We start from the raw sequence: 12170 nt of genomic DNA on the forward strand, positions 1-12170 counted from the left end.
AGCGCCCCCACAGCCACCCACCTGGTCCTCTGGATGCGGGAGAGCACAGGCTACGCCCCGGTGGTCTCCGGGAGTCCATCCGCCGCCTGTAGCACAAGCCCGGCGAGCCTCCGCCGTCGGTTGAGGTCGCCAGCGGCCTAACCCCGGCCGGCCGACGTGTCAAGTTAGGCTAAACTAATTAGGTCACTAACTACCCAACCTAGTGACTGACGTATGGGCCCCATGCCCTTAACTAACAACAGTTTAATTTCTGTTTAGTTTTACTTAATCCCGTGTGGACCCCACGTGTCAGCTTTGACTTTAGTCAAGTCAACGTTGACCGGTCCCACCGGTCATCCACCCAAACCAGTCTGAGGCACTGACGTATGGGTCCCACAGGTCAGGTTTGACCTGGTCGACCCAGTTGACCTGCTGACGTCACACCTAGGTCATGCTAACGCAGTAAAGCATTTTCTGGATTTAAGTTTATCCAGAAAATTCCAGAAAATAGTTAAAACTTCAAAAAATCATAGAAATTAATCTATAACTCCAAATGAAGTAAATTATATATGAAAAATTATCAAAAAAATTAAAGGAATCTGTTTATGGCATTTTCATTCATGTTAGAACAACTTATGGCTGCTGTTTAGGCCAATTCATATAAATGGAATTTAAACTCTCACATATGGAGTTTGAATTTGAACCTAGGGTTCAAACCAACTCCATTTAACATGTTGCTAGTTCCATTAGCTCGAACCACAGCATATTGACATGTCATGATCATGCATCATATTGTGCATTGCATTGATTGTGTTTCTTCTCTGTTGCCGGTATTTGTCCCCTCTCGATAGACGTGGTTTCGACGATAGGGATCGATGACACCGATGAAGAACTATATTATCTTCAGGAGTGCCAGGCAAGCAAAAACCCTTTGTTCATTCCGATAAAATCCCACTCTCTCGCTCCTGCTCTCTTTTACTGCATTAGGACAACAACGATTCAATTGTTACTTGTTGCGGTAGTTGAACCCTTATCCTCTGCATGACTTGTCATTGCCACAGTAAATAGATGAAACCCACTAGCATGAGTAGGAGTTGTTTGAGCCCTGATGTGCCTACTCATTCATGCTTGTTTGTCATGCCTGCTATTGCTTAGAGTTGTGTCAGGTCTGATTCATCGGGGATGAATTGGAACAGTGATGAACATGTCCTACTGTGTGTGAGCTAAGTGTGTGAACATGATTTGGTAAGGGTAGCGGTGAGAGGCCATGTAGGAGTACATGGTAGGTTGTCTCATTGAAACCGTCCTTAGGAACTGAGTTCTGTGTTTGTGATCCATGAACAACTACTACCACGCATTGGGCCCGAAACCAATGGACCCTCTCGACTTATTAACTGCCCTTGTCCTCTGTCCAGGAGTTGCAACTAGTTTCTGGTGTTTGTAGGATATGTGTTGGCGGCTGTGCGTAGCGCTGACCCTAGGGGTGGGCTATGATGCGGTAGATACACCGTGGCACGGTGTACCGGGCGCCCGTTTGGTGTCTCGGGAACCCTGCACACATCGTTTGGGGCTGTGAGTGAAACTCCGGCCGGATCTCCTCGCGGATGGAACCCGAATAGGCGATAAACCTGGACTAGAGACTTGTGTGGTTAGTCAGGTCGTGGCCGACTCCCTCGCTAGGCTTCCGCATGAAGGTTGCCGAGATACACAACGTGTACATGGTGGTAAGTGGCAAGAGCGTGTGTGAAGAAGTACACCCCTGCAGGGTTATAAATGATCTATTCGAATAGCTGTGTCCGCGGTAAAGGACTTCTGGGTTGCCTATAATAGTTCATAGACAAGTGAAAGTGGATACCCTAAAACTCGCAAGATAAAGTGTGAGTGCTATGGATGGCCTTCTCATAGGGAGACGGGAGCGGATCCATAGTGGTGTATTGAATGGTGAATATGTGGACTCATGTGCGCCACCTCAAAGAGTTGCTTGCAGTCTTAGTTCAGGTTAGCCACTGAGTCAGAGCTGGCTTGCTGCAGTTAAAATCCACCACCCCCCTTGTTGATACCGATGCATATGTAGTTAGTTCTGATGTAAGTCTTGTTGGGTACATTTGTACTCATGTTTTGCTTAATTTATGTTTTGACTTCAGTCTCACTAGTAGTTTCGCGTGGACCTCGACGTTTAGCTTGATACCTCAGCTACGATCTTGTGCCCTCGGCAGGATCTGATAGATAGTCAGGCTTCTTAGTCTTTTTCATTTGTAGATGTCTGTACTCATACATGTTAAGCTTCCGCATGTGCTTGACTTGAATGCTCTGAATGTTGGTTCATGAGACCCATGCTTGTAATATCTTGCTCCTCGGAGCCTAATGAATAAATGCTTGAGTCATAGAGTTATGTTGTGATGCCATGTTGTATTTACACATATCGAGCATATTGTGTGTATGATTGAAATGCTTGGTATGTGTGGGATCCGACAATCTAGTTGTTTATCCTTGGAAGCCTCTCTTATGGGGAAATGTAGTCTAGTGCTTCCATGAGCCATAGTAATCCGCTACAGCCCGGATCACCGGAGTCCTGCTAGCCCAGCACTACTACTCAGGACACTTGACTGGCCGGCATGTGTTTCACTTCATTCCTGTGTTTGTCCCTTCGGGGAAATGTTACGCGGTGACATCTGGAGTCTTGCCTAGCCTGCTACAGCCCGGGTTCCCGGAATCCTGTTAGCCCAGGGCTACAGCTCGGATTCACACGCTGCTGACCGACATGCTCGATGTGATTCATGTATGCCTGTCCCCATAGGTTGGTGCCGCTTTGGGTTCACGACTAGCCATGTCAGCCTGGGTTCTCTGTCATATGGATGCTAGCGACACTATCATATACGTGAGCCAAAAGGCGCAAACGGTCCGGAGCCATGGTAAGGCGACACCCGTGGGAATACCGTGCATGAGGCCGCAAAGTGATATGATGTGTTACCAGCTAGATTGTTGTGACTTGGAATCAGGGTCCTGACAGCGTTGGTATCAGAGCCTCACTGCCTGTAGGATTACCAAGCCAAATGGTCGAAGTTGTGTCTAGAAATGCTTTAGTTATGTAAGGGAATTGATTGTGGAAGGGAACGTAAGGCTCTTTTTACTCCTTATACCTTATGCCTTCTGATCTGAGTCATCCTCTTCTTTTCTACGGGGTTTAAGAACTAGGCTTCTCATCTTTCTATCAGGATCACGTGTTGCTAATCCATAGAATCTTAGGGTTGTTGGTTCCAGGCCTCAGTTCAGTTTCTACTACTTTTAGTAGGTTGACAGTTGATCTCGGAACCTTGATTTTGTGTAGTTGAGTTGTTATGCCACTATTTTGCAGGATGTCTCAAATAATTTTGAGCATTTACAGCCATTATGCCGTCCGAATCATCCCAGGTTCCTAAGTAGTCTGATGCATTTTCAAACCCCTTCCTCCTGTTCCTGATGTCCATTGGGCCAGATGAATCACACTATCGGTCAGTTGAGGTACTCTATTGCCTCGACATATATGTTGGAGCTATTATTATGACCCTAGGTGTTTTAGGGAGTCACCTAGTAATCTAGCCATGTTTTGTGTTTCCGGTGTGATGATTCTGGCCAACATTCTCGAAAGCATCCCGTGATGCCATTTAGTAGTAGGTATTCCATTGCTGGGTTCTTGAACCCGAGATTGACCCTACTTACCTCCTGTTGATAGTGTTTGCTCGTTCCTTTAGTGAAAGTGCAACTATCCCTAGGTGGTTTTGGTAATTCATAACAACATATAGCTCATTGAGCTAATGCTATTCCAAGATGACTATTTCAGGAAATCTCAATGATTGGCATGGCATGGATGTGAAAGTGGAACCCTCAAAATGCTAAGGACAAAGGATTGGCTCAAGCTCAAAAGCTCAAGACCCTTCATTTTATATTTTAGTGATCCAAGATCACATTGAGTCTTTAGGAAAAGCCAATACTATCAAGGAGGGATGAGGTGTTGCTTAATGAGCCTCTTGCTTCATGTGCTTAGTGATATGCTCCAAAACCCTCAACTACTTTCCCATATCCACATATGACCTAAACCCTAAGCCAAACTCGGTCCTACCGATTCTTTCTATCCGGCGCCACCGAGTTTCACTTGTCATAAGCCACTGCCAAACCCTAGCAATTCGGTTCTACCGATAGGGATCTCGATCTCACCGAGATGGGATTGCAAACTCTCTGTTTCCCTTTGGTAACTTTTCGGTCTCACCGAAAGAGCGAATCGGTCCCACCGAGATTGCAATGTAAACTCTTTGTTTCCCTTTTGTAACTTTTCGGTCACACCAAAGAGCAAATCGGTCCCACCGAGTTTGCCTGACCAACTCTCTGGTTAGCTTATTACCAAACTCGGTCTCCCCGAGTTTGTGTAATCGGTCTCACCGAGATTACGTTATGCCCAAACCCTAACCATATCGGTCCTATCGAGTTGCATGTCAGTCCCACCGAAAATCTCTAACAGTCACTAGGTTTACCTTTTCGGTCCGACCAAGTTTGTTGATTCGGTCCCACCAAGATTGGAAAACTGTGTGTAACGGTTGGATTTTGTGTGGAGGCTATATATACCCCTCCACCTCCTCTTCATTCGTGGAGAGAGCCATCAGAACACATACACAATTCCAACTCATATGTTCTGAGAGAGAACCACCTACTCATGTGTTGAGACCAAGATATTCCATTCCTACCATATGAATCTTGATCTCTAGCCTTCCCCAAGTTGCTTTCCACTCAAATCTTCTTTCCACAAAATCCAAATCCTATGAGAGAGAGTTGAGTGTTGGGGAGACTATCATTTGAAGCACAAGAGCAAGGAGTTCATCATCAACACACCATTTGTTACTTCTTGGAGAGTGGTGTCTCCTAGATTGGCTAGGTGTCACTTGGGAGCCTCCGACAAGATTGTGGAGTTGAACCAAGGAGTTTGTAAGGGCAAGGAGATCGCCTACTTCGTGAAGATCTACCGCTTGTGAGGCAAGTCCTTCATGGGCGATGGCCATGGTGGGATAGACAAGGTTGCTTCTTCGTGGACCCTTCGTGGGTGGTTGCTTCTTCGTGGACCCTTCGTGAGTGGAGCCCTCCGTGGACTCGCGCAACCATTACCCTTCGTGGGTGGAGCCCTCCGTGGACTCGCGCAACCATTACCCTTCGTGGGTTGAAGTCTCCATCAACGTGGATGTAGGATAGCACCACCTATCCGAACCACGGGAAAAACATCCGTGTCTCCAATTGCGTTTGAATTCTCCAAACCCTTCCCTTTACATTCTTGCAAGTTGCATGCTTTACTTTCCGCTGCCAATATACTCTTTGCATGCTTGCTTGAATTGTGTGATGATTGCTTGACTTGTCCTACAATAGCTAAAATCTGCCAAGAACTAAAATTGGGAAAAGGTTAAGTTTTTATTTGGTCAAGTAGTCTAATCACCCCCCCTCTAGACATACTTTCGATCCTACAAGTGGTATCAGAGCTTTGGTCTCCATTTTCTTTGATCTCCATAGCTTTTGGTGGTCATAGCCTTGGTTTCACAACCTAGGAGAGTATGGAGTCTAGCGAGGGAAATTATCACCATAGAGGTCCTTACTTTGATGGTACTAATTTTGCTAGTTGGAAGCATAAAATGAAAATGCATATTCTTGGACATAACCCCGCCGTTTGGGCTATTGTGTGTGTTGGTTTGCAAGGTGACTTCTTTGATGGGAAAGAACCAAACCGTGAAGCTACCGCGGATGAGTTGAAGATGTTGCAATACAATGCTCAAGCTTGTGATATTCTCTTCAACGGATTGTTCCCCGAAGAATTCAACAAAATCAGCCGTCTTGAGAATGCAAAGGAAATTTTGGACACTTTGATTAATATGCACGAAGGTACCGACTCCGTCAAGGAATCCAAGTTGGATGTGCTTCAAAGTCAACTTGACAAGTTCAAAATGAAGGATGGTGAAGGTGTCGGTGAAATGTAATCTAGGCTTGCTCTCATCACAAATGAGATTGCCGGCTTAGGAAGTGAAGAGATGACCGATAGATTCATCATCAAGAAGATTCTAAGAGCCTTGGATGGAAAATATGATACTGTGTGCACATTGATCCAAATGATGCCCAATTACAAAGATCTCAAGCCAATGGAGGTGATTGGAAGAATTGTTGCTCATGAGATGTCACTTAAGGATAAAGAGGAACTTCACAACAAATCAAGTGGTGCCTACAAAGCCTCATGTGAAGCCCCTACATCATCAAGTGAGAAACAAAACTTCAATGAAGAATTGAGCTTAATGGTGAAGAACTTCAACAAGTTCTACAAGAGTAGAAGCAAAGATAGAAGCTTCAAGTCAAGGTCCTACAATGACAAAAGATCTTCTAGTGGAGAGCGAAACTGCTACAGTTGTGGAAGACCCGGACACTATTCCAATGAGTGTACGGCTCCCTACAAGAGAAGATAAGATTCTCCAAAAAGAAGAAGCAAAGAATCACCACCAAAAGAGAGAAGGAGTAGAGATGATCGTTATGAACGAAGATACTCACGGAGAAGCAAGGATTCGGAAAGGAAGGAAAAATCATCAAGGAGCTACACAAAACGAAGACATCAAGCTCATGTTGGTGAATGGGTATCCGGCTCCGACTCCGATAGCCACTCCGAGAGAAGTTATCACTCCGACTCCGAAGATACTCAAGATGAAGGTGTTGCCGGTCTAGCACTTGTGTCAACCAACTCCTACGACATATTTGACTCACCAAATGAAGGAATTGGAAGATGCTTCATGGCCAAAGGTCCTAAGGTAACACACCCCGAGTATGTTGATTTCAATAGTGATGAAGATGACTTGTTAGGTGATGATTTGCTTGTTGACAACTCTAGTGATGAATACTATGATGAAACGTCAATTAATCATGCTAATCAAGATAAAACGAATGACAATGATAAGGAGAAGATTGAGGCTCTAACTAAAGAACTAAACACTCTTAAGTTAGCTCATGAAACTATCTTCGAAGATCATCGAGAACTTTTAAGAGCTCATGATAAATTACGCTTTGAAAAGCTCAATCTTGAGCAAGAGCATGAGTTCTTAAAAGCAATCAATGATGATCTCCGCAAGAGAAGTTCTTCTTACATTGCCAAGCGTTTACTCTTATCCACTTACATGCCTCAAGTCAAGTCTAGTAACAAGAACAAGAAAGATTCTTCCTCTAGCAGTAACAATGATCATGCTAAATCCAATATTGTTGCTTCTAGTAGTTCTCTTGATTCCACTAATGATTCTCTTAGCCAAGTTAGACTTGAGCAAGAAAATAGCTTACTGAAGGGAATTATAGAGAAAGGAGTGTACAAAAGCCTTGCCGGGAGTAAGCAATTCAAGGAAATTGTGCGCAAGCAAGGAATGCACCGGAAGAATCAAGGTGTTGGTTTTGAACGAAAGTTCAATGCCAATGGAGTTGAGTGGGAAGAAGATCAATACCCCAAGACAAAGTTTGTTCCTCAACAAGAGAAGTATGATACTTCTTTCAAGGGGACACAAGCTCAAGATGATCTTCCACCACAATACTACAAGCAAAAAGGCAAGGACAAGCTTCAAGAGGAAATTGATGCATTTGAAGAAGCTCCTAAGACCTTAGTCAAGTGGATTCCCAAGACTACTTCAAGTTCCACTTCATCAAGTACGACTACAACTCCAAGGATTCCCATCAAGATGGTGTGGATCCAAAAGAAGAAGAACTAGAGAGTTCTTGAGGGTGACTCCGCCAACATACTTCACTCTTATCATTTTGGCAAGAACAAGTGCAATAAACTTCCACATCTTGCACTAGTTCAAGGAGTCACAAACCCTCTTGTTGGTAAGACAAGGGACAAGGTAACCTAAAAGTTTTCATGGACATCATCTTGTGTGTGCATCACTCTATGTCTATGGATATCCTTGTTTATTCCTTGTGGGACTAACTCATGTAGGTATTGAAAGTGCAATTCACTCAAATGGATAGCTCCAAGTGATCTACATCAACATTGAGCATCCACATCTTCAACATCTACATGAAGTCATCATCGACAAAACCCGAGGTTAGTTCATCCCTCTAAGGGGGGATATCACATCTAGGGGGAGCTTTACTCTAAGACTTGAACTAAAGCAACTCTAAAGATGTGAACACAACAATGCTTTATGTAAAAGTGGTAACCCCACTTGAGCTTAAACGATGAGTATGACCTATGATCAAGTGTTCTCACTTGACTCCTAAGTCAATATACTCATATATAGATGACCTTGTCATCGCAAATTGCTTGATAGATGCTAGAATTGGCTGTGCATGCCTTGTCACATATTTCATTTGCCATCTTATTGTGTGAGCATGCTGGTTGCATATTTTACTCATTCGAGGACATCCACTTGTTGTTTTGATTGTTTGGTTTTATTTCCTTTTGCCAAGTGGATGGACAAGAATGCCTAAGAACCTCCTCTAGCTATCTATGCTTTTCTCGTCTCAAACTCTATTCATTCTACATCACAAAATTTGATCAAGTCAGATTCGAACCACTCTGTGTGAGGAGCGCTCGGAGTCCCCGATTCGTCATAGACTTAAACTTACAAAACCTCTTTATGATTCTCGGTCTGACCGATACCCTACTTTCGGTCCTACCGAGATCATTAAGTTGATCTAGGTTTTCGATCTCGGTGTAACCGATTTGAACCATTCGGTCACACCGAGTTGCAACAACTGTATACAGTTTTGCATCTCGGTGCCACCGAGTTGTTCCACTCGGTCACACCGACAGGGCCGGGCTATATATAGTCACGGGCAAAAATTTGGAAATTTCTCCGAACCCCTTCGCCCGCGCGATAGCCTGCTCTGCCAACTTGGTCTCCGGATCGTCTCCTCGCCGCCAGCCGCCTCCAGTCGCTGGTCTCCGTCGCCGTCAACGGAAATTCAACCCCGCCGTTGCCGCCGTAGCGAGTCTCCGCCGAACTAGGGTATGGACTCGATCTTTGTGCTATTCCCCAATCCGATTCTTAGCACATTGTGATCATCATGATTCTTGCCACATTTGTTAAACTTCTATCCAGTCAATGAACTCGTAGATTAGGTTTAATTCAAAAAATTTAGGGTTAGGTTTCCACCGAAACCATCTCGGACCCACCGAGTTGAAAAACTCGGTCCCACCGATTTGGCTTATGACATTGCACAAGTGAGACTTGGTCTGACCGAGAATTTCTTATCGGTGTGACCGATTTTGGAACTCTGTGAAACCCTAGCAGTCTCGATGCCACCGAACTGTGACTCGGTCTGACCGAGTTCACTAGTTTAGGTGCCAAAACTACTTCGGTATCACCGAGTTTAGAAATCGGTAGATCCGAGATGCTTTCAGTGGGAAACTAAAACTAAGTTTTTGAATTATTCTTTTGCAAAAATCTCTGCATTTTGTGATGCTTATCCACTCTATCTCATCTATAACCTATTCACAGGGTCAGCAGTTAGAGTTTGCATCATGTCAGACCAAAGTGATAGCCAGAACTTGTCAGAGCAGCAAGTGCAGATGAGTGAGGGCACTAGTCCCTCAAGTTCCTCAGATGATGGCAGAAGGAGCACCCCTAGCAATCTACGTAAAGCTGCCACAAGACAGAGAAAGAAGAGAACCTCAGACTTAGAAGATGAGGACTATGTGGCAGAAGAGGAAGCAACTTCCAAGAGAGTTGAGCCAGCACAGGGCATAAAACTAAGGATGAAGATCAAAAGGCCAGCAGGCAGGCAGCCTATGTCAAAGGCCAGAGCTTCAACTGAGAAGCCCACTCCCATTGAGCCAGTTGCTGCTGAAGGCAAGAAGAGGAAAGAAAGGGTGAAGAAAACTGTAGCCAGAAGTGCTTGGCAAGGCTTCCATCATGGAAGATGAGGAGGAAGAAGAAGAGGTAGCTGCACCAGCACCTAAGGCACCCAAGCTGATGGGTGATGCCATAAGAATAGGGGAAGCTGCTTCCAAGGCCAAGCCAGCTCCAAAGCCAAAGCCAAAGAGGAACACAAGAAGCATCCCAGCTACTGAGAAGAACAAGGCCCCAGTGCCTGAAGCTGCAGAAGAAGAAGAAGAAGAAGAGAATGTTCTTAGAAAGCTCAAGCCCAAGATCCCAGACCACAACGATGCTCATCCTGTGGCTGAGGATATGAAACTCAGGAGAGATTCTGGGCTCCGGAAGTGGAGAGAAGCAGACCCGTATGTTTCAAGGAGAAGGACTACAGTTGACTACAGGTTTCACACCAAGGCGCAACAAGACTTTTATGAGACAGCGCTGCTAGACAAGAAGCCAATTGTCTGTGATATGAGATGGGTTGATTGGCAATACATCAAGGACAATGAAGAGTACTACCCTGGAGTGCGGGACAGCTTCAAGGCATGTGGAGTAGAGGACTTTGTTGGGCAGAAGCTCAAAAAGTGGAACGAGGAACTCATCATGCAGTTCTACTCCACAGCCCATTTCTATCCAGATGGAAGGATTGTATGGATGTCAGAGGGTACGAGGTACCAGTCTACAGTTGCTGAATGGGCTCAGCTGATTAATGCCCTAGAAGAGCATGACGATGACTTAGACATTTATGCCAAGAAGAAGATGGACCACAACTCAATGTCAAACATGTACAAGGAGATTCCAAATGAAGCACTTGATACGTTCAAGTTTGGCTCAGTACACTATCTTCTGTCAGGGCTGCCAACCATCAACTGGATTCTTAGGCACACCCTATTGCCCAAGTCTGGAGATCACAAGATGATCAGGGGCCACGCGATCAACTTGCTTCATATCTTTGATGTGCCATAGAAATTCAAAGTCATGAGCCTTATGATTGAAACAATCAAGAGGACAGCAGCAGACCAGAAGAGGAGCTGTGGATATGCCCCACAGATTCAGGAGCTCATCAACTCTAAGATGGGCACGGGCATATACTTATTGGACAAGGAACACCTGCCCATCCGTCCAGACTTTGAAGATAATCAAGTGGTCATGACTGAGAATGAGCCATCATCTGCCCAAGCACAAGCCAAGAAGGAGAAGGCGAGGAAGGGGAAAGCTGCCAAGATGCCTACTCAAGAGGAGGCATCTGAATATTTCCTGAAAACCAAACAAGAGCAGCTTGGTTACTTGATTGCATCCACCCTGTGGATTGAGCAAGGACTAGCCACCCTAACTCAGAACCAGGCAAGCTTAGAGAGGATCATGGAACAAAAGTTCTATGACTTGGATGTCAAATTGACAGAGATTCAGACTGCAGTGGAGCAGCTCCAGGATGACATGCAGGAGAGGAGAGGCAAGACTACAACTGATGCCTTTGCCAGAGTGCCACGAGGTCCGAGGTCGTCTGCAGTGCCCGTTGCTGACCCCAAAGCCACCACGTCTGCACCAGCTACAGCCTCAGTTCCACCAGCTCCAGCGTCCATTTCAGCCTCGACTCCGACTTCGTCCTTGGAGTGCTCCGGACTCCACCACCACCTGAAGATCAAGCCTGAGTGTCGACTTAGCACTATGCATTTTCTAGAAACTTTTTGGTAACTTGTTGCCAAAGGGGGAGAAAATGTATAGATCATAGGCTTTGAGAGAGAGTGTTGAGAGTGTTGCTTTTATTCTCTCTTGTTTTATTTGGTGGTTTTTCGAATTTTGTTTGCTTTTGTGTGAGATACTATGTCATTGCTCGTGAGACATTGATGATCATGTGTTTGATCATAAGCTACACTTAATGTTTGCTTAATATTATCATCTTATCTATCTTATGTGATCATTCACTATTCTTGGTGATGAGTGCATGTATTTCATTCTTATCATTTTAAGCGCTCCACCAAGATGTATGGGACATGGAAGAGTAACCCATGACTCTAACTCTTTGTGCATTTGCAGTCTAAAGCAAATTTTAAATATGCACAAATTTAGGGGGAGCTCTTACTTGTCACATACTTCTCAAAGCGACGATATATTTCATGCTTATTATCATTTGTCGAAGCTTTGATCTATATGTTGTCATCAATTACCAAAAAGGGGGAGACTGAAAGTGCAACTATCCCTAGGTGGTTTTGGTAATTCATAACAACATATAGCTCATTGAGCTAATGCTATTCCAAGATGACTATTTCAGGAAAGCTCAATGATTAGCATGGCATGGATGTGAAAGTGGAACCCTCAAAATGCTAAGGACAAAGGATT

Source organism: Triticum urartu, chromosome 3A (genome assembly GCF_056163025.1).
Source record: "Triticum urartu cultivar PI428250 chromosome 3A, HENAU_Tu73, whole genome shotgun sequence".
In the NCBI taxonomy this organism is placed as follows: domain Eukaryota; kingdom Viridiplantae; phylum Streptophyta; class Magnoliopsida; order Poales; family Poaceae; genus Triticum; species Triticum urartu.